The 22,298-nt window shown below is 47.6% G+C and overlaps 1 protein-coding gene across 2 annotated transcripts in view; it reads left to right on the top strand.

Annotated features, from left to right (window-relative positions):
• STAG1 (STAG1 cohesin complex component) overlaps positions 1–22,298 on the top strand; it is a 1,379,617-nt gene that overhangs the window by 493,961 nt on the left and 863,358 nt on the right. The window lies entirely within an intron of this gene.

The raw sequence follows: 22,298 nt of genomic DNA, 5'->3' as shown, positions 1-22,298 counted from the left end.
GGCGACAAAATTGAGACCAACAACCGATAATAATATAGAGAGACTCTGCCTATTAGGTTTCATACCCAAGCTCCAAAAAAGGAAAGTACAATGTAGACTTGCAACATAGGGCCTATGCTAGAAAATATCGCACAGCGATACAGTAGTTGTCTCCTAAAAGCTCTACAAAAATGATATGGGAATAAAGGTAGCTTGGAAGGGACCTTGGCTGAAGAATCCTGAATGAGATAGATCAGGATGGATGAAAGAGTGGCAGATTTGGTTATGAGTGCGTAAGTGATGAAGACATTGGCAGAACTCTCAAAAAATACTCTCCTTCAATAGCTGAAAGAATAGTACATATACTGGATGGTCTTATGGGGGAGTCATGGAATAATCTAAACTCTGGTGTGTAAGAATAGTAATTTGAAGCGCTCATTGTGTGGGAAACCGTGAACGTTAACTAGAAATAGGATGTTGTTGATGGTATGCTTGTTAAGAACATATTAATATTAAGCAAATATTTTGAGAGAAGATGCTCATGTCAATGTGTACTGGTTTATTGAATTTTCTTTTGTGTCTGTGGTTCAGGTGACTAACGGTAACCTGAAAATTCTACGTACTTAAATTAAAAACGGATAAAAAAATGTGTTGCGGATGTTGGATGGAAGCCCTATTTGCTGTTTATTAAATAGAATTGGTTCTTACAGTTTGGCGTAATTCTTTAAATGGTCTTTAAGACCAGACCTGTTATTGAAGTTAGACTGATTTTTAGGAGTGCTGCACGATCATTTAAAAGTTGCACATTTGAGGCTTGACCTCTGATGTCATCTACAGCTTGTGAAACTTCCTGGTAGAAAGGAAGCAGTCTTGTGCAGATGTGGCCAATTTAGCACTACAACTTGCACTTACCGGCTCAGTGTTTTTTGGGTTAGTTGGCGACATTGCATCACAACGAAATTTTTGTCTTTACAAGCTGTCTAGTTAAATGACCGCAGCAAGAAACGTTGAGGCAAATTTCACCAGATTCTGGCGTAACCATACACTTTTTACAGTAACGTCAGCGCATATGCAGCAATGGACTATAGTAGAACTCTCTTAGTGTCAGGTTAGGCACTCTGCAGGATTCGTACGTAGTGATAAGCTCCACCTCCGGACCTCCCAAACACCCTGAACATATAAACACAGGGTATTCGAGTGATACGGTGAGGGAATAAACCCCAAAAGGGGAAAAACCTGGGAAGGGAAAGGAAGGGACAGCAGGGAAAGGAAGCTGTAAAACAAAACACATAAATTAGTGCATTTCCTTTCATCCTACACTCATTAATTTCTCGCTAAGGGAATGTGCGTCACCTGTGCTGTCTATGATTCATAACCTCCAAGCGACGGTTCTCTCCTTGCCTTCCTTCCCCCTAAACAACACAAGAAACCCTGTTAGCTTGCACTGCATCCATAGCAACACTGTCCTATGTATGTGCTACTAAGGCAATGAACGTACCCCTATTAATGTAACCATGCAACTTAATAATGCATCCATACAGCCAATCAAGTCTTGACTATCGGCTTCTAATCCAATCAAAAGAAATAAGGAGCTCGACAAAAATAAGGAGAGGCCTGAAAAGCTTCACTATGCAGATGCAGATTCCGTCATCTACCCCGTACTTGCAATAACAATCCTCCGCGTCCAAAGTCTAACCAAACACAGTAGGGCGTAGTGCCGATACTACTGCCATCCGCTTTGGCAATTGTATTCCATCAACAAGGTGTTCAAACAAAATACATCACGTCTTCGTGACGGCAATGCGGAGGGCTCCCCCTGCATTTCGCCACTTGCATCAATAAACAATCAGAATCAAGGTTTAAATGAAACAATAAATAGTTCCCCCTCAAACAAGACGAAAGGGAAAGTAGCTCTACCCAAACCAGGTATAAGGCGGGTGATTCAAATGGCGAACCGATCACTCTAAACAAACAACGTGCTCTGAGTCACAAAAGTATTTACGATACCCAAGCAGGACACCTTGAACAGCAGGCGCTCTTCGACAAAGCTACAAGAATCTCCGGAAAACGAGAGCAGCCGCTCCCGCAGCAACCAACAAAATCACAAACACTTCCCTACTCGCCGCGCTAAATCAGCCAGCAAGCAAGGGCCCATGGGAATTGCAGTCGGAATCACAGTTCATCTGGGAATTGTAGTTCAGGCAGGCGCCTAGGATAAACCCTGACACTTAGACTATCTCAGGCTACAAGCAGATGACTGAAAAGTGATTTTGCATCTGTTTTTGTCGTCTTGGTGTTGGTCTGTTTGAATTTGAGCTGTTCGGTTAACCATTTAGATGATTGCATTGCATTTTAGATGGTGTATCTTTCCTAAAATGACCATTCTGTTACATTGAGCTTGTTCAAATGGTTGCCTAGAAGGTGCACTATCCCTGGCTGGTCGTTCTCAACCCTTGTGAACATATATAGGGAATCCGACACGGTCAGGCCATATCTGGGCTGTAGAATGAAGGGAGACAACTGGTTCCAGTTGGACTACTCCGAGTTGCCCTGCTACCCACTAGATTCAGAACCATATCTAAATTGAAACCTAGTTTTCTTGAAATCTTGGTCTTTTCCTGTGTGCACATTGCCTGGGCCAATTTCACCCACAATCTGGAAGGACTGGATGAAGAATAGACTTAGGAAGTTATAAAGAACATATTTGGCTTCTAGTTTCAACGTGGTACAAAAACTATTCTATGTTGCCCACATTTAGAATAAACACTAATGCCCTACCCAGAGCTACAAATCAGTGTAAATGTCTTCCTAGTGCCCCAAAATGTCTAAAGTGGAACATTTTCTTTCCCTAAGACAGTAGTGTGGCTAAGACTGAGTTGATTTCTGGTTTCCCAAAATATTCTGCAAGTAGGAGAAAGGGGTGCTAACATAGAACAGGCAAATGCAGACCTGAGAAATGTCTTGTTGAGTATGGCAGTAGCATAACACTATTAGTGCAGCATCGTTTAGGACTTGTTGATTATAGAAACTTCACTTTTGGGAGCCTTGAGAATCATGAGATGAACTGTGCTTGCAATTGTTTGCCTAATTTACCTGTCTCCTTTTCAAAGACCAATGACATATCTTCTCTTTAGCCACCTATTTTTTATTTCAGTATGCTTTTGAACTGTGCGTTTTGTACCTTATCCACGGGTTCATCTGTATTAATCAAAGCAGTTTTTCAGCCAGTTAGGATCTTATTTCACCAGTGTTGGATTGTTCATAGATTCACATGCTTGAATCATCCCAGTTGTAGTGGGAGTCCCGAGGTATCCTTATAAAAGCTGTAGATAATACTATCATAAGCTACAATGCAAAGAACAGTCACTGCAATAGCCTATCTACTTTTTGTAAAAAAGAACCAAACTTAAGTAATAGCTAATCAGGCGCCAGCACCCTGTAGAACACTCCCATGATAGGCTAAGTTCCTCAGATTTTCTACTGCACTTTGCCTGAAAGGGAGTCTCCCTGAGCTCTGCTCAGTTTTTTTCTTTAAAATTACCAGATATCATCTTGAAAAAGTCGGATTCTTCAAAGAAAGGTCTCTTCAGGTTGTGTGTAACATGCGTTAAGAATAGGCTGCATGCTGAAGCTTTTCATAATAACTGTATTTACTGTCTCTACCCCCAGCATAATGTAAAGGACTGCAAGGTTTGTAGAACTTTCTCAACCAAAACCCTTAGACAGAGAGGGTAGGTTGTTGATTTGGCTGTAGAGACTGAAAATTAAATCTGATGTCTGATGTTGAGGGAATTTCTGCCTCACATACCTCTGGAAAGATCTAAACGGAGAGACCGGTCTCAAGAATCTCCTGAGGGTAATAATAAAGAAGCTTCTAGGAAATCCCATCCTGAAGCAGGAGGTTCCTCACGAAAATGATAGCCTTTCTCCTCAGCAGGAAATTAATGCTATCTGACCTCTAAACATGAAAAACCCTCTTCAGAGCCATCTATGAGGCTTAGTCTCTAAAAACTTGTTGACAATACCATCATGTTGGTCCCCGTAGACACAGAAATCACTATCGGGCAGGTTTCCCCTGCATAGTCGTCGTCCACTATCTCATCGTTGAAGAACCCTTTGTCGATGAAAGTCTCTTCTGCGCCGTCAACGGCGGCTCCACCAATGATGCTCGTAGCGAAGTTACCCTCACCGCAACGACTTCCTCGTCGAGTATATCTTTTCAGTCGACGATGACTTCCTCATCGACGTCTACTTCCTCTTTGTCTACTACGATGATGACAGTTCCCGCATCGACGGCGATGGAGACAATAATTTCGCCATCAGTTCAGATTATGTCCTTGTCAACGACAGACTCCTCTGTAGTCAACAAAGCTGATGATGCTGTATGCTACCCTGGGCCTCAAGCGACTGTGGTCATTACAACTCAAACCATTAAATCAGTTGATGTCGCTCTCGTCAAAGACACCATTGACAAAGCATTTTCCTTCATTGGTTTTTCCCTTACATCCTTCACAATTTTTGGAAGGGTCTGATGAAGATGACATGATTGGCCCTGCTCACAGTCCGTCTCAGCTTCTTAAGTTCAGGACGATGATGAAGAAGACTGAGGGTTATTATCAGCAGGACTTTCACGCTCCAAATCGAAAGATGCAATACATGGAACCTGTTCATGAACCCATGGTTCACCCTCCTGTGGCATTAATCCAAGAATTGCAAGACATGTTGCAGGATTATCGTACTCTTTTTCCTTTGAGTGCACTTCCGCCTCCACCGACCTCTCCGCCATGTATGTATGAGTCTTCGGCTAGAACATAGTCTTTGACAGTATTTTACCTTCACAACTGCATGATATCTTTGATGGGGAGTTAGAGGAAGGTGAACCCCAAGGTACAAGGCAAACTGGCAATGATTGGGAAGATTACGTAATTTCAACATCTGCTTTCCCGTCTTTTCAGACAGCGAATTCTCCACCGGAGGACATTGGCATATACCACGCATTGATGGAAAGTACAGCTTCTCGCTTTCAGTTATCAATGTCTGTCAAGCAGTCTGACTGCTTTCTTTATGATTTTAAAGACATATCTCGGAAGACTGAGAGCAATACCTATTGTAGACCATATTTGGTAGGAAGGTATGAAGGTTAGCAAAACACCTGCTACAGTTATTGCAGTTTTGCATAGAATAGAAAACATACGGCTCCTGATAAGCCAGCTTGTCTGGTAGGGCATCCGAAACCAGACTCGGTAATAACTCAAGATGCACAACGGAGATTGAGGAATCCCTGAGCTCTATCACCACTCCACCTGACAATGAAGGAAGGCACATTGATATAGTGGCAAGAGGCTTACCACCACCTCAGGCACTACTGTGCGCGCAGCAAACGCGCTAGCACTAATAGGAAGATGCGACCGCCAAATTTGGTCCAATATCACTCTCTACGTGGACCTCCTTCCAGAGGACAAGAAACTAGAGCCGAGAAATACTCTTCTAGAAGGTGAAAGGTCTGCCTCAGATCATTGATGCGCTGTGAATGTGGCTTCTCTGGTTTTTTGTCAGGTTGCTGGAGCAGCTGTCCTTTGGTGGCTAGATTGGTTAAGAGCAACAGCATTTCGCCCTAAGGTACAAAGCAAAATCTTAGATATGCCTTTTGATGGCTATGCGCTTTTCTGTAAGCATATTGATGACGCCTTTCAGATTTTTTACGCAGACACGCAGACGGCTAAGCATTTGGGTACGCTTCAATACAGGAAGACCCCTTTTCGTGGAGTCTGTGTCAGAGGAACATATTCATTTAGCAGAGGTTATCAAGGATACCAAACTCAGACCTATAACACATTTCGCCCTTCCTACCAACCTCAATAGACCTTGTGCACCACCATACTGCATACTCCAGGCAACCCAGATGTAAACAACCAGTACAGTCCATGGATACTGTTAGGAAATAGTGATGAGGTCCTGGCGCCTGCTGCTCTCTCCCCTATCATCTCAACCAGAGGAACTCGCATCTCACATTATTTCAGTCAATGGCAAAAAATTACCACAGACAGATATAATCAAATATGGCCATACCCTGGAATTTGTCGCAGTACCAATTCCTCACTCACCACAAACATCTCTATCATCCCAACTTCAGTTACTAAAGAAGGAAGTATTTGTCATGCTACAAAATTGAGCCATAGAAGCAGTACCACGCTCTCAAGGGGAATGGGCTTCCACTCCCGCATTAATCTTATGAAAAAGAAATCTGGAGAATTGCGTCCCATTCTGGACCACCTAAAGATGACTAATATCTCCAGAAAAATCTTTCCGCCTGGTAAATCACCAGGAGATACTGCAGCTTCTGAACCATTCAGATTTTCTGGCCAGCCCCGATTTACAGGATGCGTATTTCCATATTCCTATTCATCCCAAACATCGAAGGTTCTTGCTTTTCACTTTGGCAGGTGCACACTATCAATTCAAGGTCCTTTCCTTCTGCCTCCGCTCTGCTCCTTGGGAGTTTACCAAATGTCTTTCCCAGTTGGTAGCACACACGATTGAGGCCTGCAGATCTTCCCGTATCTCTGTGATTGGCTAGTGAATGCTTTTTCTCTTCACTGGGCCTCGGAGGACATATCCATCTGCATTCAACTATTTCTCGCTCTGGGGCTTTCAATCGACTGCCAGAAATCCGTTCTCACGCCTCAACTGAAAACTTTTCTCAGAGCAACATTGGATACCCTGAAAAACAAAGCATTCTTGTCCACTGAAAGGCAAAACACCATACTATCATTGGCTCACAGTGTATCAAAAAAGAGGTTGCTTCTGTCAGTCGCCTCAAATCCTTTCTCGGCTTGAGGTCCTCAGCAATCCTCATGGTGCCTCATGCACATCTCAGGATGGGGCCTTTCCGGGAGTAGTTGGACAAGCAATGTCTTCAGATGACCGGATCATTCGAGGACAATATTCAAATCACTCTGGTCATGAAAAGAGCTTTTCCTTGGTGGCAGTTTACCAGCAGTCTTTCCTTGGCCCTGACTGTCCTCTCTCCACTTCCAATTAGTCCTGACCATGGTTGCTTCAATGGAAGGCCTGGGGACTCATCTTCAAGGCCTTCAAGGAAGCGTCAAATGGAGTCTTTCTCTCTCTCCATGTTGCACATCAACGTCCTGGAATTGAGGGCCATTTTCCTAGCTCTTCAGTAGTTCTCCCAAGAATGTGAGCATCCTCCATCCTCATTCGTACAGACAATACCTCCTGCATGCACTTTCTCAACAAGCTGGGAGGAACTAGGTCGCCGATTCTATCCTTGGAAGCTCAAAGGATCAGGGAGTGTGAGTTACTACACCCTATCATCATCAAGGCGGAACATCTTTGAGTGAAAAATAACCTAGCATACACCTTGAGCAGAATAGGACAATCCTGTCACGAAGTGGAACTCAATCAGTTGATTCTAGACTCCATCTTCTGGAAATGGGGAACACCCACCTTGGACCTCTTTACACCTCAAGAGAACTGAAAATGCCAGTTCTTTGCCAGCAGGGAACCTCAGAGGAGGTCATGGCGGAATGTGTTTTTGATAAGATAGTCAGGAATCTTTGCTTATGTTTTTCCTGATTCTCATTGTTCCACGTTGGCCCCGCCAGCATTAGTTCAATGAGCTACTCTTGCTATCCGAGTCCAGGCCTAATTGCGTCCCAGTGATGACTCTGCTGACCATAAACAAATGACAGATCCTGCACCTACATCCAACTTCACTTCAGTTGCATGCTTGGCACACAAATGCATTGAATTCAAAGATTTAAACATTCCACAGGATGGTAGGGATGTTTAGTCCAAGGCTAGAGCGGAGTCTACCAATGAAACATTCAGGTTAAAATGGAAGCATTTTTCTTCCTGGTATCTTCGGAAAATATCCACCCTCTTCTCCCTCTCTGGACCCAGTCTTGCCTTAGCTACTCTCTTTGGCAAAGTCAGGACTGGCATACCATCAGTGAGGGTCCACCACGCAGTCGTCTCCCGATACAGGCACACTTCCGATGCTGCTTTTGTTACTCTCGCATTATCAAGCAATTCATGAGGGATTTTTCAAGACTTTTCCTCCTATTCGGTCTCCTCCACCAGAATGGTGTTTCAATGTGGTCCTATCTCAACTAATGAAACCACTGTTTGAGCCAATTCACAAAATTGAGCTCAAGTTTCTCACTTGGAAAGTGGCATTGCTTCTGGCACTTACCTCTGCAAGGAGAGTAAGTGAAATCAAAGCTTTCACTAAAAGAGAACCCTATCTTCGATTTACAGAGGACTACGTTTTACTGCGAACAAATCCTAAATTCATCCCGATGGCTCTAACTCTGTTTCACCTTAATGAACCTGTTGTCCTCTGCACGTTTGCAAACACAGAACGTATCAATTGCTGGTCTTATATGGGCCTCAAAGACTTGGTGTTGCTGTCACAAAGAGGACTATTAAAAGATGGATTGCTGGAACTATTCAGCTCTGCTATACTAAAGCAGGTAAACCACTCACGATCAAGGCCAAGGCACTTTTTACAAGGGCAGTATCTTCTTCTGCTGCTCTTTTTTCTAACGTCCCGTTGGGCAAGATTTGCCATGCCGCTACATGGAAGAGTGCACATACTTTCATGTGCAGTTATTGTTTGGATTTGGTAACTTACAGCGAGGCAGCTGTAGGAGAGGCGGTCTTACATTATCTGTTTCAATGAGGTAAACCTCTACTCTTTGAGGTATTTCTTTATGTGTGTTTTTACCATTGTAAAGTTAAGGTATGCTGTTTTACTTTTGCACGTTACATTGTTGATATGCTAGTGCTAAACCACAACATTGTATATTCTATATGTTGAAGTATATGCATGCATATTGTTTTGCAGCGGGAATCCTTTTCTGGATTCACATGCTGTGCATCATTCCGCCATCTAGTGGATGGGTCTGGAATTGTCTTTTTTTGTCTCTTGTTTTGGTCGCTGTCGACCACCATTTGGTGTCCAGTATGTCCCCTGTATGACGTCAGGTGGCATCCTGGAGGTCGACGTGTCTGGTGGCCATCTTCAGGTTCTTTTTTCCGCCGCTGGCTCAGGGAGCAACACGAGAAGCTCAGAAAAAAAGATGTTTTCCCGAAAAAACGTCAAGAGAAGAAGATTGTCATCGATAGGATCAGTGAGAAGAGACCTATCATCTACGCAGAGTCGTAGACAAAAGTACAGTGGCCCGCACCAGAGAACCACGCCGGGCCACAAATGTCGAGGTAGGGGCCATGGATAAGACCCTTTTAAATTCTGCCCTAAGTGCCATCACAAACCTGCACAGCGGGATCCACCCACCTTGTGCAACCTCTGCCTACCCTAGGATCACCAGGATAAAGACTGCAAGGCCTGTGCAGCGTTCCTGCCAAAAACTCTCGGGACACGCCAAAATCAGAGACAGGCCCACTACGCCACGATGTCTATGCCAACAAAGAAACCTTCCACCAGTGAGATGGATTTCTCGAGGGACGAAGAGGAACACGCAGCTCCTGCGGAATCCACACATTAGGGATCGGACGTCTAACTTATAGAAAAGGACGCAGACTAAAAACGCACCAAAAATAGGCAAAGGAATCAAAGAAAAAGACTGACAAGGTAAGAACCAAAGATCCGTCGGAACCAAAGGGTCACAATCCAAAAACAGCTGCGGCAGCCCCAACCCCAACCCCAACCAAAAAGGCGATCTGAGGTCAGTCGCGCCCGAAATAAACCCACGGCACCCACCCAAAGGTTGCATAAGAGGGGTAGTCAAACAAGGCTCCGAAACAAAGGGTCGACGACACTGAACCCGCTAAAAAGGCATTGACGCCTAAAACTAACGTCGAAAAGAAAATTAAGACCACGGCATCCGACGCCGAAAGGGCCCTCTAAGTCAAAAAGCAGACTCTGGGAAGAAATGAAAGGAAAATGGAGTTCTACGACTCACTGAAGGAGCATCGAACACCTAAGGCACCGGAAGTCGAACCTGATACCGTCGATGCCGAAGAGGCGGAAGACGCCGAAGAAGAGGAAGATGGTATCCTCCAATCCCAACCAATGCCGGAACCTCGAGGCGAAGACCCTGAGGAATACAATAATGTACCGGAGGAGGAAGAAAGCGAAGTAAACTTCGAGGACCAATGGAACAACCTCGGCACCGAGAGTCCGGAGGAAGAGATCTGCAACTATCCCTCAAAGGCATCTTCCCCCAGATGATTTTGCCTCCTACAATGAAATTGTTAAAAGGGCTGCAAACCAGTTTGGGGTGTCCCTAGAGGAAGAAAATGGGGATACATGTTTATTCTTGGAAACCTTTTCACCTGCAACTAAAGGAACACAATATCTTCCCATGTTGCCAAGTATTCTGGACCAAGGCAAGGAAGCCTTCAAAGAGCCAGCATCTAACAGAGGGGTAACTCCTAGAGTGGAGAAAACAATATAAACCATCTGCAAAGGACCCAAAATATATACAGGGAAACCTTACGCCAGATTCCATCATCGTGGTACAAAAAGGGGTGGTGATGGACGGAGCATCTGAACCAATCAAACACTTACATTCAGTCAACAGATCTGGGTTTAATCCATCACCGTTCTTTAGCCCACTCTGCCACCCCTGTTCAGACATGGCCATATGCAAATCAGTCTGACCCTGTGCCTCATGGGAATCCAGCCCGAACTACCAAGCCATGCCTTCCCTGGACCGGAAACAATCTTCTGAGGACCGGTTTCTGGCATTTCAGCCGTCTTCAGCCCGGCTTGCTTGAATCCAGTGGCAAAGTGAGCAAGGGACTCACGTCTGAGCATACCCTGCCAACTTATGGCGAATAAAGCAGTACAAAAGGGGGTGGTGATGGACGGAGCATCTGAACCAATCAAACACTCACATTCAGTCAACAGATCTGGGTTTAATCCATCACCGTTCTTTAGCCCACTCTGCCACCCCAACTCGGACATGGCCATATGCAAATCAGTCTGGCCCTGTGCCATCATCGTAGCAACGGCCAGAAGGAGAGCTAACAGAGTCTCCAATACAGGACCTCTTTCAGAGAAGGAGAGTAAAAGGATGGACCTAGCGGTCAGAAGAATGGAGAAAGAGGCAGCAACCCAGTGGCGCATTGCCAACTCAAAGGCCCTGTTCAACAGATACGGCCATCAGCATTGGCATGAAATGGAGGAGTTTAGAAACAAACTCCCAGAGGAGGATAAAAAGAGAGCAGGAGCGGTAATCCAAGAGGGAAAAATTCAGCTACCCCTGCCTCAAATCTGCACTAGATGCAGCTGACACCGCAAGCAGGCAAATGTGCACAGGAACCATACTAATAAGACATGCCTGGCTCAGGATCTCTGGATTCAAGCAATAAGTCCAGAGATCAATTATCAACAGACCTCTTGACTGGCGAGAGTTATTTGGCAAGGAAGTAGATGAATCCCTTCAACAGATCAAGAAGGATAATAAAACCGCCAGGGCAATGGGGCCCTACAACAAAGAGGATCTTTCAAGACAGAAGGTTTCTCTAATAGAAAGACCACAGGAAGAGGCAGCTTCGGCCAAAACCAGCAGATGCCGCAACAATTGCAGGGACAAAACACAAGCCAACAAATGGGTCAACAATCTGGTTACCAGAGCTGGCATCAACAGAAGCAGCCCTTTCGAGGGTGAGGAAACAGCAGGAAGGCCAAACCTCCAGAGGGAGGGGTAATTGCTCTAACTGACTTCCACACAAAAGAGGACAACAAAAACACCAGTGGGTGGGGCGGGGGGGGTTAATGGGTGTGTGGAAAATATCCTTCCACAATCAGTGGAAGGATACAACGGACAAATGGATATTAAATTTGGTACAACATGGACACTGCATAGAGCTAACAAAGACACCTCCTGCAAATCTACCAAGTATAAGAAAACTATCAAAAACAGAACAAATGCAGTTAAATGCAGAAGTCAAGGACCTGTGTCTAAAACAGGCAATAGAAACAGTACTAAAACAGGAACGGTACAAAGGAAACTACTCGCAATACTTCCTGGTACCAAAACAGGACTTAACCCGGAGACCAATCTTGGACTTAAGATTCATTAACAAGTTCATACAGACACAACGCTTCAAAATGTGTACCCGTCAAGAAATATTCCTGCAAATCCAAAAAGTAGATTTCCTAGCAACAATAGACCTCAAGGACGCCTATTTACATATTCCAATGAACAAGATACAGAGTACCTAAGATTCCTACACAACGGAACACACTACCAATTCAAGGTACGCCTGTTTGGAATAAAATCGGTTCCACAGGTGTTCACAAAGTGTCTGGCCGCAGTGGCCGCCTACCTAAGAAGAGAAAAAAAATCCATGTATACCCCTATCTGGACGATTGGCTAATAAGAAGATGCACAAAACAAATATGTCACAAACCGTTTCAGAAAGCAATTCAAACACTTCAAGGCCTAGGTTTCTCAATAAACTACAAAAAATCATCAACAAACCCACAAAGGGAAAAAACCTTTCTGGGGGCAAGACTAAATTCAAAGAACGCAAGGGTGTCCCCCACGCAAAACAGAATACAAGCTATCTACAAGGAAACAGCCCTCTACCAGAAGGGACAGTCTCTCTGACAGAACAGTGAGGAAGGAAATGAAACTCATGGGCATGATGGCAAGAATGGATCGCCAACAGCTGGTCGCAAGCCACAGGGAGTTGGGAAGATCTAGTGGTTGTTACACAAAGGATAGAGACCGAGACACAATGGTGGGCACCCAACAACAAAGCACAGGGGAGACCTTTCAAGAACAAAACGTCATATGTGACAATCACCACAGATGCACCCGTCAACGGTTGGGGAGCACATCTGAACCAACTACAGATTCATGGGCGATGGAGCGAAGAAGACTCCATAAAACATATCCACTTAGAGATGAAAACTGTTCTTCTGGCACTCCAATCATTCCAGAAACCGATTCAGGGGAAAACCATCCTGATACAAACAGACAACACAACGACAATGTTTTACCTGAACAAACAGGGTGGATCAAAATCCTTCCCCCTTAGCAAACTGGCACAATAATTCTGGCAATGGGCAATACCACAGTAAATCAATCTGCAAACAGTATGTCTGCTAGGGGTAGACAACATCACAGCAGACCGGCTAAGCATACAAAACAGTTGCTCACATGAATGAGAGTTAAAGCAAACAACAGTACAATACCTGTTCAACATTTGGGGGAACATCCGTGTTGGATCTCTTTGCAACAATGCAGAACAAGAAATGCCGGAATTTTGCATCCAGGATTCCACACCACCTCTCAAAGGGAAATGCGCTTTCACTCAATTGGTCTCAGAAATTTGTCTACGCCTTTCCACCAATTCCCCTGATGCAAAGAGTACTACTAAAAGCAAGCGAACCAGGAACAGATATGATTCAGATTGCTCCCCGTTGGACAAGACAGATATGGTACTCGACTCTCCTAGAACTCTCCAAAGGAGAGATGATCAGGATCAAAGCAGACAAGGACCTGCTAACAATACAACAGGGCCAAATCTCTCACCCATAACCAGCAACGCAGCCTGGCCCCCTGAATACATAGAAATTGGACACTTCAAACTGCTGTCCAGAACCATGGAGATTCTAAAGGAGGCAAGAAAACAGTCAACAAGAAAATGCTATACAGCTAAATGGAAGCGATATACCAATTGGTGCACTGCTAACAACAAAACTACTACAATAAATACACAAAAAACATGAGTCGCATATCTTACCTACCTCTTAGACTGCGACATCAATTTTTCCAGCCTGAAGGTACACCTCGCGCCATAGTGGCACACAAGAGGAAAAACATGCTTTAGTTTCTTTACTAAACCACTCGTCAAAAGATATTTGGAAGGAGCAAAAAGAGTGGCTCCTCCTAGAACTGCTCCTGTACCAACTTGGAGTTTAAATACAGAGCTGTCTCAGGTAATGGGAAAACTGTTTGAACCCATGCATTCAGTGCATATCAAACATATCATTCTTAAGACAGCCTTTCTAATTGCAATAATATCACTACGGAGAGTAAGTGAACTACAAGCATTTAACTGTACAAGAACCATATCTACAAATCCACAAAGATAAAGTAATCTAAAAAAGTAACCCACAGTTTTTACCTAAAGTGGTAACTGTCACCTGAATCAAAATATCATCTTGCCAGTTTTCTTCAAGGAACCAAAAACTAAGGCCGAAAGAAGCCTACATACCCTGGATTTAAGGAGGGCTCTACTATACTACCTGCTAAAAAACTGAACAAGTGAGGAAAACAAAACAGTTGTTTGTGGCTTACTCACATACCAATACAGGATCAGCTGTCACGAAAGCAACTATTGCAAGATGGATAGTACAAGCTATACAACTAAGCTATACCAATGCCAAAAAAGAACTGAAAATTCAACCAACTGCTCACTCCACTAGAAAGAAAGGAGCAACACTGGCTTTCATGGCAAATGTACCCATTGATGCCATTTGCTCAGCAGCAACATGGGTATCACCACACACATTCACAAAGCATTTTTGTGTGGATACTCCGATAAATAAGGAAGCTCAAATTGGACAATGGGTGCTTCAACAACTGTTTCCTAAGTCTTCCTCTCACCACAGCCTCCCAAACATGGGAGAAACCGCTACATAATCTGATGCACAGCATGTGAATCCAGAAAAGGATTCATGCTGTAAAACGAAATGGTTACTTACCAGTAGGAGTAGTTTGCAGCTTGAAGAATTTTCTGGATTCACATGCGACCCACCCAGCCTTCCCCTAGAAGGAACACAAACAGGTGAGGAAGCAAAGTACAACGTTAACAATAAATAAGGACCATCACAAGGATTAAAGAGCATAAAGACAGAAAAAGGAATCCGAAGATGGCCACCATGCACGTTGACCTCCAGGATGCCGTCTGACTTCATACAGGGGACGTACCTGACACCATACGGTGGTCGACAGCGACCAAAACAAGAGGGAAAAAAATAAACACCATTCCGAACCAACCCCTAGATGACGGGATGATGCGCAGCATGTGAATCCAGAAAACTCTTCAAGCTGCAAAAGTACTCCTACTAGTAAGTAACCATTTCATTACCTACCATCCTCTAAAGGTTAGGGTATATATTGGTTGTTTCTTTGCACATTTATCTATGCAACTGCTATCTACTCTGATTCGAGCATGTGAATCTATGAAATATCCAAAACTGGAGAAGAAAGAGTTACTTACCTGTAAATACGGTTCTTCAGGGTTCAAGGCCAGCACTCTCCCCAGCAGCCTCGCCTGTACGCCGCGCTCCTGTCTCCCAGCTCCGGGTTCGAGCCAGCAGTCCACCTGCTCTTCCCATCACTTGTGTTCGCCGTAATTGTCTTTGTTTCTTTCTTTTCTGTGTCCCATATTTTGTGTGCCTCCATTCACTTCTGTACCCCGTTTTTACTTCCTGGTATTGTGTACCCCGTTCTGTTAGGCACCTTCATTGTTGGCTGCGCTTTTTCCATGCTGCTGCTGCCCCTACGGCCTGACCACCGATCCAGCCTGTTCATGCCCTCTTCCTGCTCCCCCCCCCCCTTCTTATGGCGACAGCGGGCGCTCCGGCTTGCCTAAGGCAATCCCGTCTGCGCCGGGACCGAGCCCAGCGCCAGACCCCCTGGCCCCCTTAACCGCCACAACACCCGCTACCGCTACAACAACCATACCCTCCACGTGCTCAACGCCGGCCGCCCTCCCTCCTGCTTCCAGGCCACCCTAAGCTCGCCCAAGGACCCTTTCTTTACCTGTCGAAACCAACTACACAAGCCAGCGCACACAACGTCCTGCCCGTCACACAACAAACTTAGCTGCATACTACTCCACACTCTACAAACACGCCATCGAACTCGGAGACCTGCTCGACTCCGCCGGCCTGGACTTCGCCTTCCTGACTGAGATCTGGATGAACACCACCTCGGCGCCTGACATAGCCATCCCGGATGGCTACAAGATCATCTGCAGATATCATAACAACAAACCAGGTGGATGAATTGCCATCATCCCATGAACACCATTAGAGTCTCAACCATTACCGAAGACACCCTCAGCATGGCCCAACACCTACACTTCTAGATTCATGCCAATCACACCACCACCCTCATAGGAACCCCGGGTCCCCATCCGCAATTCAGTGAATCCATCGCCGACACACACGCCCTCACCTCCACAGACTACATCCTCCTCGGAGACCTGAACTTCCACCTTGAGAACGCTTACGACAGCAACTCCACAACGCTGATCGACAACCTCGCCAACCTCGGACTCAAACAGCTAGTCACGACACCCACCCACCCACTCCACTGGATGCACGCTCAACCCCATCTTCTCTGCCAACAACCACGTCACCTTCACCCACCCCACTGGACCGACCACCACTTCATCCACTTCTTTTGAGAAACACACCACGCACAAGCAGCCACAACAGATCCCTCACCGCAGTTGGAATAAAGTCACCGAAGGCCAGCTCATCACCACACTAGTCCGATACCCTCCACCGGAGCCCTCCAAAACCGAAGGAGCAGCCCAAAACTTCAGACAATGGATCGATGACTGCACCAACAACCTCGCCCCGGTCAGGATATCCTCCCAACAGGCGCACAAACACACGAGCCATCTGGTTCAACGCCGACCACCAGAACTCCTGCCCAAGACTTGAGAAGCAGTGGTGCAACAACCAGACACCCAACAACCACACTGCCCTCACAAACGCCAGATGCCACCACCACCAACTCATCCGATCCGCCTAAAGAACCTCCTTCAAGGAACGCATCGACCTCAACGTACACAACAGCAAAGAGCTCTTCAACATCGTGAAAGAGCTAGTCTCCCCCAGCTTTAGCTCCAACGACATCCCACCATCACAAGAACTCTGCGACTCCCTGGCCACCTTCTTCCACTGCAAGATCGGAAACATCCACAGCAGATTCGACACCCAGACACCTACAACGGACACTGACACCCCCTACTCAACATCCACCAAACACACCAACCTCCTGCGCTCCTGGAACCACGTCAACGACACCATCAAAATCATGAACACCATCCACTCCGGCTCACTTTCCAACCCCTACCCTCACCACATCTCCAACAAGGCAAGCTCCATCATCGCACCCCAACTCTGAAAAATCTTCAACAGCTTATTCGAGACAACCACCTTCCCGGAAAGCTGGAAACACTCTAGAATCAACGCCCTACTCAAGAAACCCAAGGCAGACCCAAAGGACCTCAAGAACTTCCGACCCATCTCCCTGCTCCCGTTCCCGGCAAAATTGAGAAGACTCCCAACAGACAACTGACCCGCTTCCTGGAGGAGAACAACGCCCTTGATTACTCCCAATCCGATTCCGCAGAAACCACTGCACCGAAACCGCCCTCATCGCCGCCACCGACGACATCAGAACCATACTGGACAACGGCGAAACCAAGGCCCTCATCCTCCTGGACCTCTGTCGCCTTCGACACCGCCTGCCACCACACCCTGCGCACACGCCTCCGACGCAGGGATCCGACACAAAACCCTGGACTGGATCACCTCCTTCCTCACTAGTAGAACCCAGAGAGTTTGCCTCCCACCTTTCTGCTTCAAAGCCACCATGATCTGCGGCGTGCCCCAAGGCTCATCCCGACCCTTTTCAACATCTACATGGCACAGCTCGCCAACATCGTTTAAGCACATCGCCTCAACATCGTCTCCTATGCCGACGACACCCAGCTGATCCTCTCACCAAATACTCAGCCACCTCCAAATGTAGCCTCCACGAGGGAATAAAGGCAGTCGCAGACTGGATGAAGATGAGCCGGCTGAAGCTGAACTCGGACAAGACAGAGGTCCTTCTCCTCGGACCCTTCCGGTCACCATGGGATGACTCCTGGTGGGCGGCCTCGCTGGGAACCGCCCGATACCCACCAACCACGCACACAACCTGGGGTTCATTCTGGACTCCACGCTCTCTATGACCCGACAAGTCAACGCTGTTTCCTCCTGCTTCAACACCCTCCGCATGCTTCGAAAGATCTTCAGATGGATCCCCCCGAAACCAGGAGGACGGTTACCCAAGCAATCGTCAGCAGTAAGCTGGATAACGGCAACGCACTCTATGCATTAACCACAGCCACACTCCAAAAGACTCCAAAGCATACAAAAAGCCTCTGCATGCCTCAACCTCGGACTCCCTCGTCACAGCCACATCACCACCCACCTTAGAGACCTGCACTAGCTCCCGGTCAACAAGAGGATCACCTTCAAACTCCACCCACGCGCACAAGGCACTCTACAGCGCCCGACCATCATACCTCAATGAACGACTATCGTTCTACAATCCGAACTGCCAGCTTCGCTCCGCTGCCATCTCCGCCGTCCCACGCATCTGCCGAACAACCACTGGCGGCAGATCGTTATCCCACCTCGCCGCCAAGATGTGGAACACCCTCCCCGCACACCTGCGGCAGACCCAGGACCTGCTGACCTTCAGGAGACTCCTCAAGACCTGTTTGTTCGACCAGTAGCTGCGCACCCTCCACCCCCCCTGTAATTACAGACAAGTCACTCATTTCTTTTCAAAATGTATTTGCTAACTACTCTCGCAGGGGATTTCCATGTATAGTCATAAGCGTAGAATATTCCTGTTTACTTGCGGGGGACACCGGGGCATTTTTTTCAATATGTCCTAAGTGCTGAAGTTCGCCTTTCTTTAGGCAGGCCTTGATGAGTCACTTGAATTCAATATTCAGCCTAACGTATAGGCTACAGTGGTCAAAATGTAGAAGTATGAAGTGAAGAGCATTGTAGCCCATAGGCATCCATTCTAAAAGAAGAAAAAGGAAACTGTACCTTTAAGAACCCTGGGGACATTCAGTAGCCCATCATGCTCAGCCAGAGGCAGTTGCCTCACTTTTTTCCAGCTCCTATATACAGGACCCTTTGAGCAATGAACTCTGCCTTTTTTAGGATTTTCTTCACAAAAGTACTTCAGATGTCAGTGACAACCGTTTAACTCGACATTTTTGTCTTTCTGTCAGTTTGTGATTTTTCTGACAACACAGGCATTTTTCTGCTTTAAAATGCTTTCTTTTTTAGGTCTCGCGCCTGCGATGCATATGGCGAAGCCATATGCCATCGTGCAGGTGCGATACTATTGTTGCCGGGTCTGCTTCCCAGGAGATGTCACGCGCACGCTCAGGAAAGCGATCGGAGCCGGCCGCGCGCGCGCGTTCCCAATCTCCTGTCTCTCTGGGAAGCACACAAGCAAGCCCAGCAAGCCCCGCCAAGGCACCACGAGTGAACGCAGTAAGAGTTGTGCAGCCCAGTTTGTGCACTAGTGACGTAATCTCTGCGCGTGGCCTCTGTTATCCAGCTACGCGAGATTTGTAGATATACCGACTGGAAATGACCTTCAAACAGATATTGCGTCCTCCTTTAGCAGTATTAGTAAAACGCATTCGAGGTGTACTGCACGCAAACGATCCTGAAAATAAGGCATCGTCGGTGCTGTTTCAGAGATATGAGTTTATTTTATGGTAAAGACCAGTCAAGATAATACTTCTCTCCAGTAGGGGTTATGCAAACGGTCATTATTAGCGCACTTGGAACGGAGCTGCAGCGCCATCTGCAGACCTGCGGGGGTGTTCAGGGAGGGAGTCGCCCCTGGCAGCGTTGGCATGGGTTAAGTGCAGTGCAAGCACTGAACGTTACCAAGCCTGGGCACGAGATATTGCCAGGCATTTGCGACCCCTGCACTTCAGCGAAAATACCAGAGTGAGGTATCTGCAGAACACGCACCGTGTGATCTCAGCAGTTCGGTCTGCACTCCTTCTCGAGTAGAGAAAAAAGGATTTGAAAACGGTTGTTCCCCCTTGTGCGATGGAACGCAACCCTGGGGAATTCGGAGTGCTTACGAGTGACTGAAGCATATACATAATTTGTATTTTAAAGTGGGTCGCACCCCTCAAATACACGTGTGCGAAGGTGCGCCTCACACACCTGCGCTTGCCCACAATCAGTAAATAATACGCAGACCATGACTCCCAATATATCCCGCCTGCGCTCGGGTTACCTTTTTTCCAAGACTGCAACCCAATTTTTCCCAAACCACACTGCACTCTCTCCCACACTGCACTCTCTCCCACACTGCACTCCTCTCTCTCCACACTGTACTCCTCTCTCTCCACACTGTACTCCACTCTCTCCACACTGCACTCCACTCTCTCCGCACTGCACTCCACTCTCTCCACACTGCACTCCACTCTCTCCACACTGCACTCCACTCTACCCCACACTGCACTCCACTCTACCCCACACTGCACTCTCTCCACACTGCACTCCAATCTCCCCCACTGCACTCCACTCTCCCCCACTGCACTCCACTCTCCCCCACACTACTCCACTCTCCCCCACACTACTCCACTCTCCCCCACACTACTCCACTCTCCCCCACACTGCACTCCACTCTCCCCCACACTGCACTCCACTCTCTCCACACTGCACTCCACTCTCTCCACACTGCACTCCACTCTCTCCACACTGCACTCCACTCTCTCCACACTGCACTCCACTCTCCCACACTGCACTCCACTCTCCCATACTGCACTCCACTCTCTCCCATACTGCACGCCACTCTCTCCCATACTGCACTCCACTCTCTCCCATACTGCACTCCACTCTCTCCCATACTGCACTCCACTCTCTCCCATACTGCACTCCACTCTCCCCCACACTGCACTCCACTCTCCCCCACACTGCACTCTCTCCACACTGCACTCCAATCTCCCCCACTGCACTCCACTCTCCCCCACACTACTCCACTCTCCCCCACACTACTCCACTCTCCCCCACACTACTCCACTCTCCCCCACACTACTCCACTCTCCCCCACACTGCACTCCACTCTCTCCACACTGCACTCCACTCTCTCCACACTGCACTCCACTCTCTCCACACTGCACTCCACTCTCTCCACACTGCACTCCACTCTCCCACACTGCACTCCACTCTCCCATACTGCACTCCACTCTCTCCCATACTGCACGCCACTCTCTCCCATACTGCACTCCACTCTCTCCCATACTGCACTCCACTCTCTCCCATACTGCACTCCACTCTCCCCCACACTGCACTCCACTCTCCCCCACACTGCACTCCGCTCTCCCCCACACTGCACTCCGCTCTCCCCCACACTGCACTCCGCTCTCCCCCACACTACTCCACTCTCCCCCACACTACTCCACTCTCCCCCACACTGCACTCCACTCTCCCCCACACTGCACTCCACTCTCTCCACACTGCACTCCACTCTCTCCACACTGCACTCCACTCTCTCCACACTGCACTCCACTCTCTCCACACTGCACTCCACTCTCCCACACTGCACTCCACTCTCCCATACTGCACTCCACTCTCTCCCATACTGCACGCCACTCTCTCCCATACTGCACTCCACTCTCTCCCATACTGCACTCCACTCTCTCCCATACTGCACTCCACTCTCTCCCATACTGCACTCCACTCTCTCCCATACTGCACTCCACTCTCCCCCACACTGCACTCCACTCTCCCCCACACTGCACTCTCTCCACACTGCACTCCAATCTCCCCCACTGCACTCCACTCTCCCCCACACTACTCCACTCTCCCCCACACTACTCCACTCTCCCCCACACTACTCCACTCTCCCCCACACTACTCCACTCTCCCCCACACTGCACTCCACTCTCTCCACACTGCACTCCACTCTCTCCACACTGCACTCCACTCTCTCCACACTGCACTCCACTCTCTCCACACTGCACTCCACTCTCCCACACTGCACTCCACTCTCCCATACTGCACTCCACTCTCTCCCATACTGCACGCCACTCTCTCCCATACTGCACTCCACTCTCTCCCATACTGCACTCCACTCTCTCCCATACTGCACTCCACTCTCCCCCACACTGCACTCCACTCTCCCCCACACTGCACTCCGCTCTCCCCCACACTGCACTCCGCTCTCCCCCACACTGCACTCCGCTCTCCCCCACACTACACTCCGCTCTCTCCACACTGCACTCCGCTCTCTCCACACTGCACTCCGCTCTCTCCACACTGCACTCCACTCTCTCCCACACTGCACTCCACTCTCTCCCACACTGCACTCCGCTCTCCCCCACACTGCACTCCGCTCTCCCCCACACTACACTCCGCTCTCCCCCACACTACACTCCGCTCTCTCCACACTGCACTCCACTCTCTCCACACTGCACTCCACTATCTCCACACTGCACTCCACTCTACCCCACACTGCACTCTCTCTACA

This window comes from Lissotriton vulgaris, chromosome 11, assembly GCF_964263255.1.
Source record: "Lissotriton vulgaris chromosome 11, aLisVul1.2, whole genome shotgun sequence".
NCBI lineage: Eukaryota > Metazoa > Chordata > Amphibia > Caudata > Salamandridae > Lissotriton > Lissotriton vulgaris.
The sequence above is the reverse complement of the archived record's forward strand: the minus strand, read 5'-3'. Positions and strand labels throughout refer to the sequence as shown.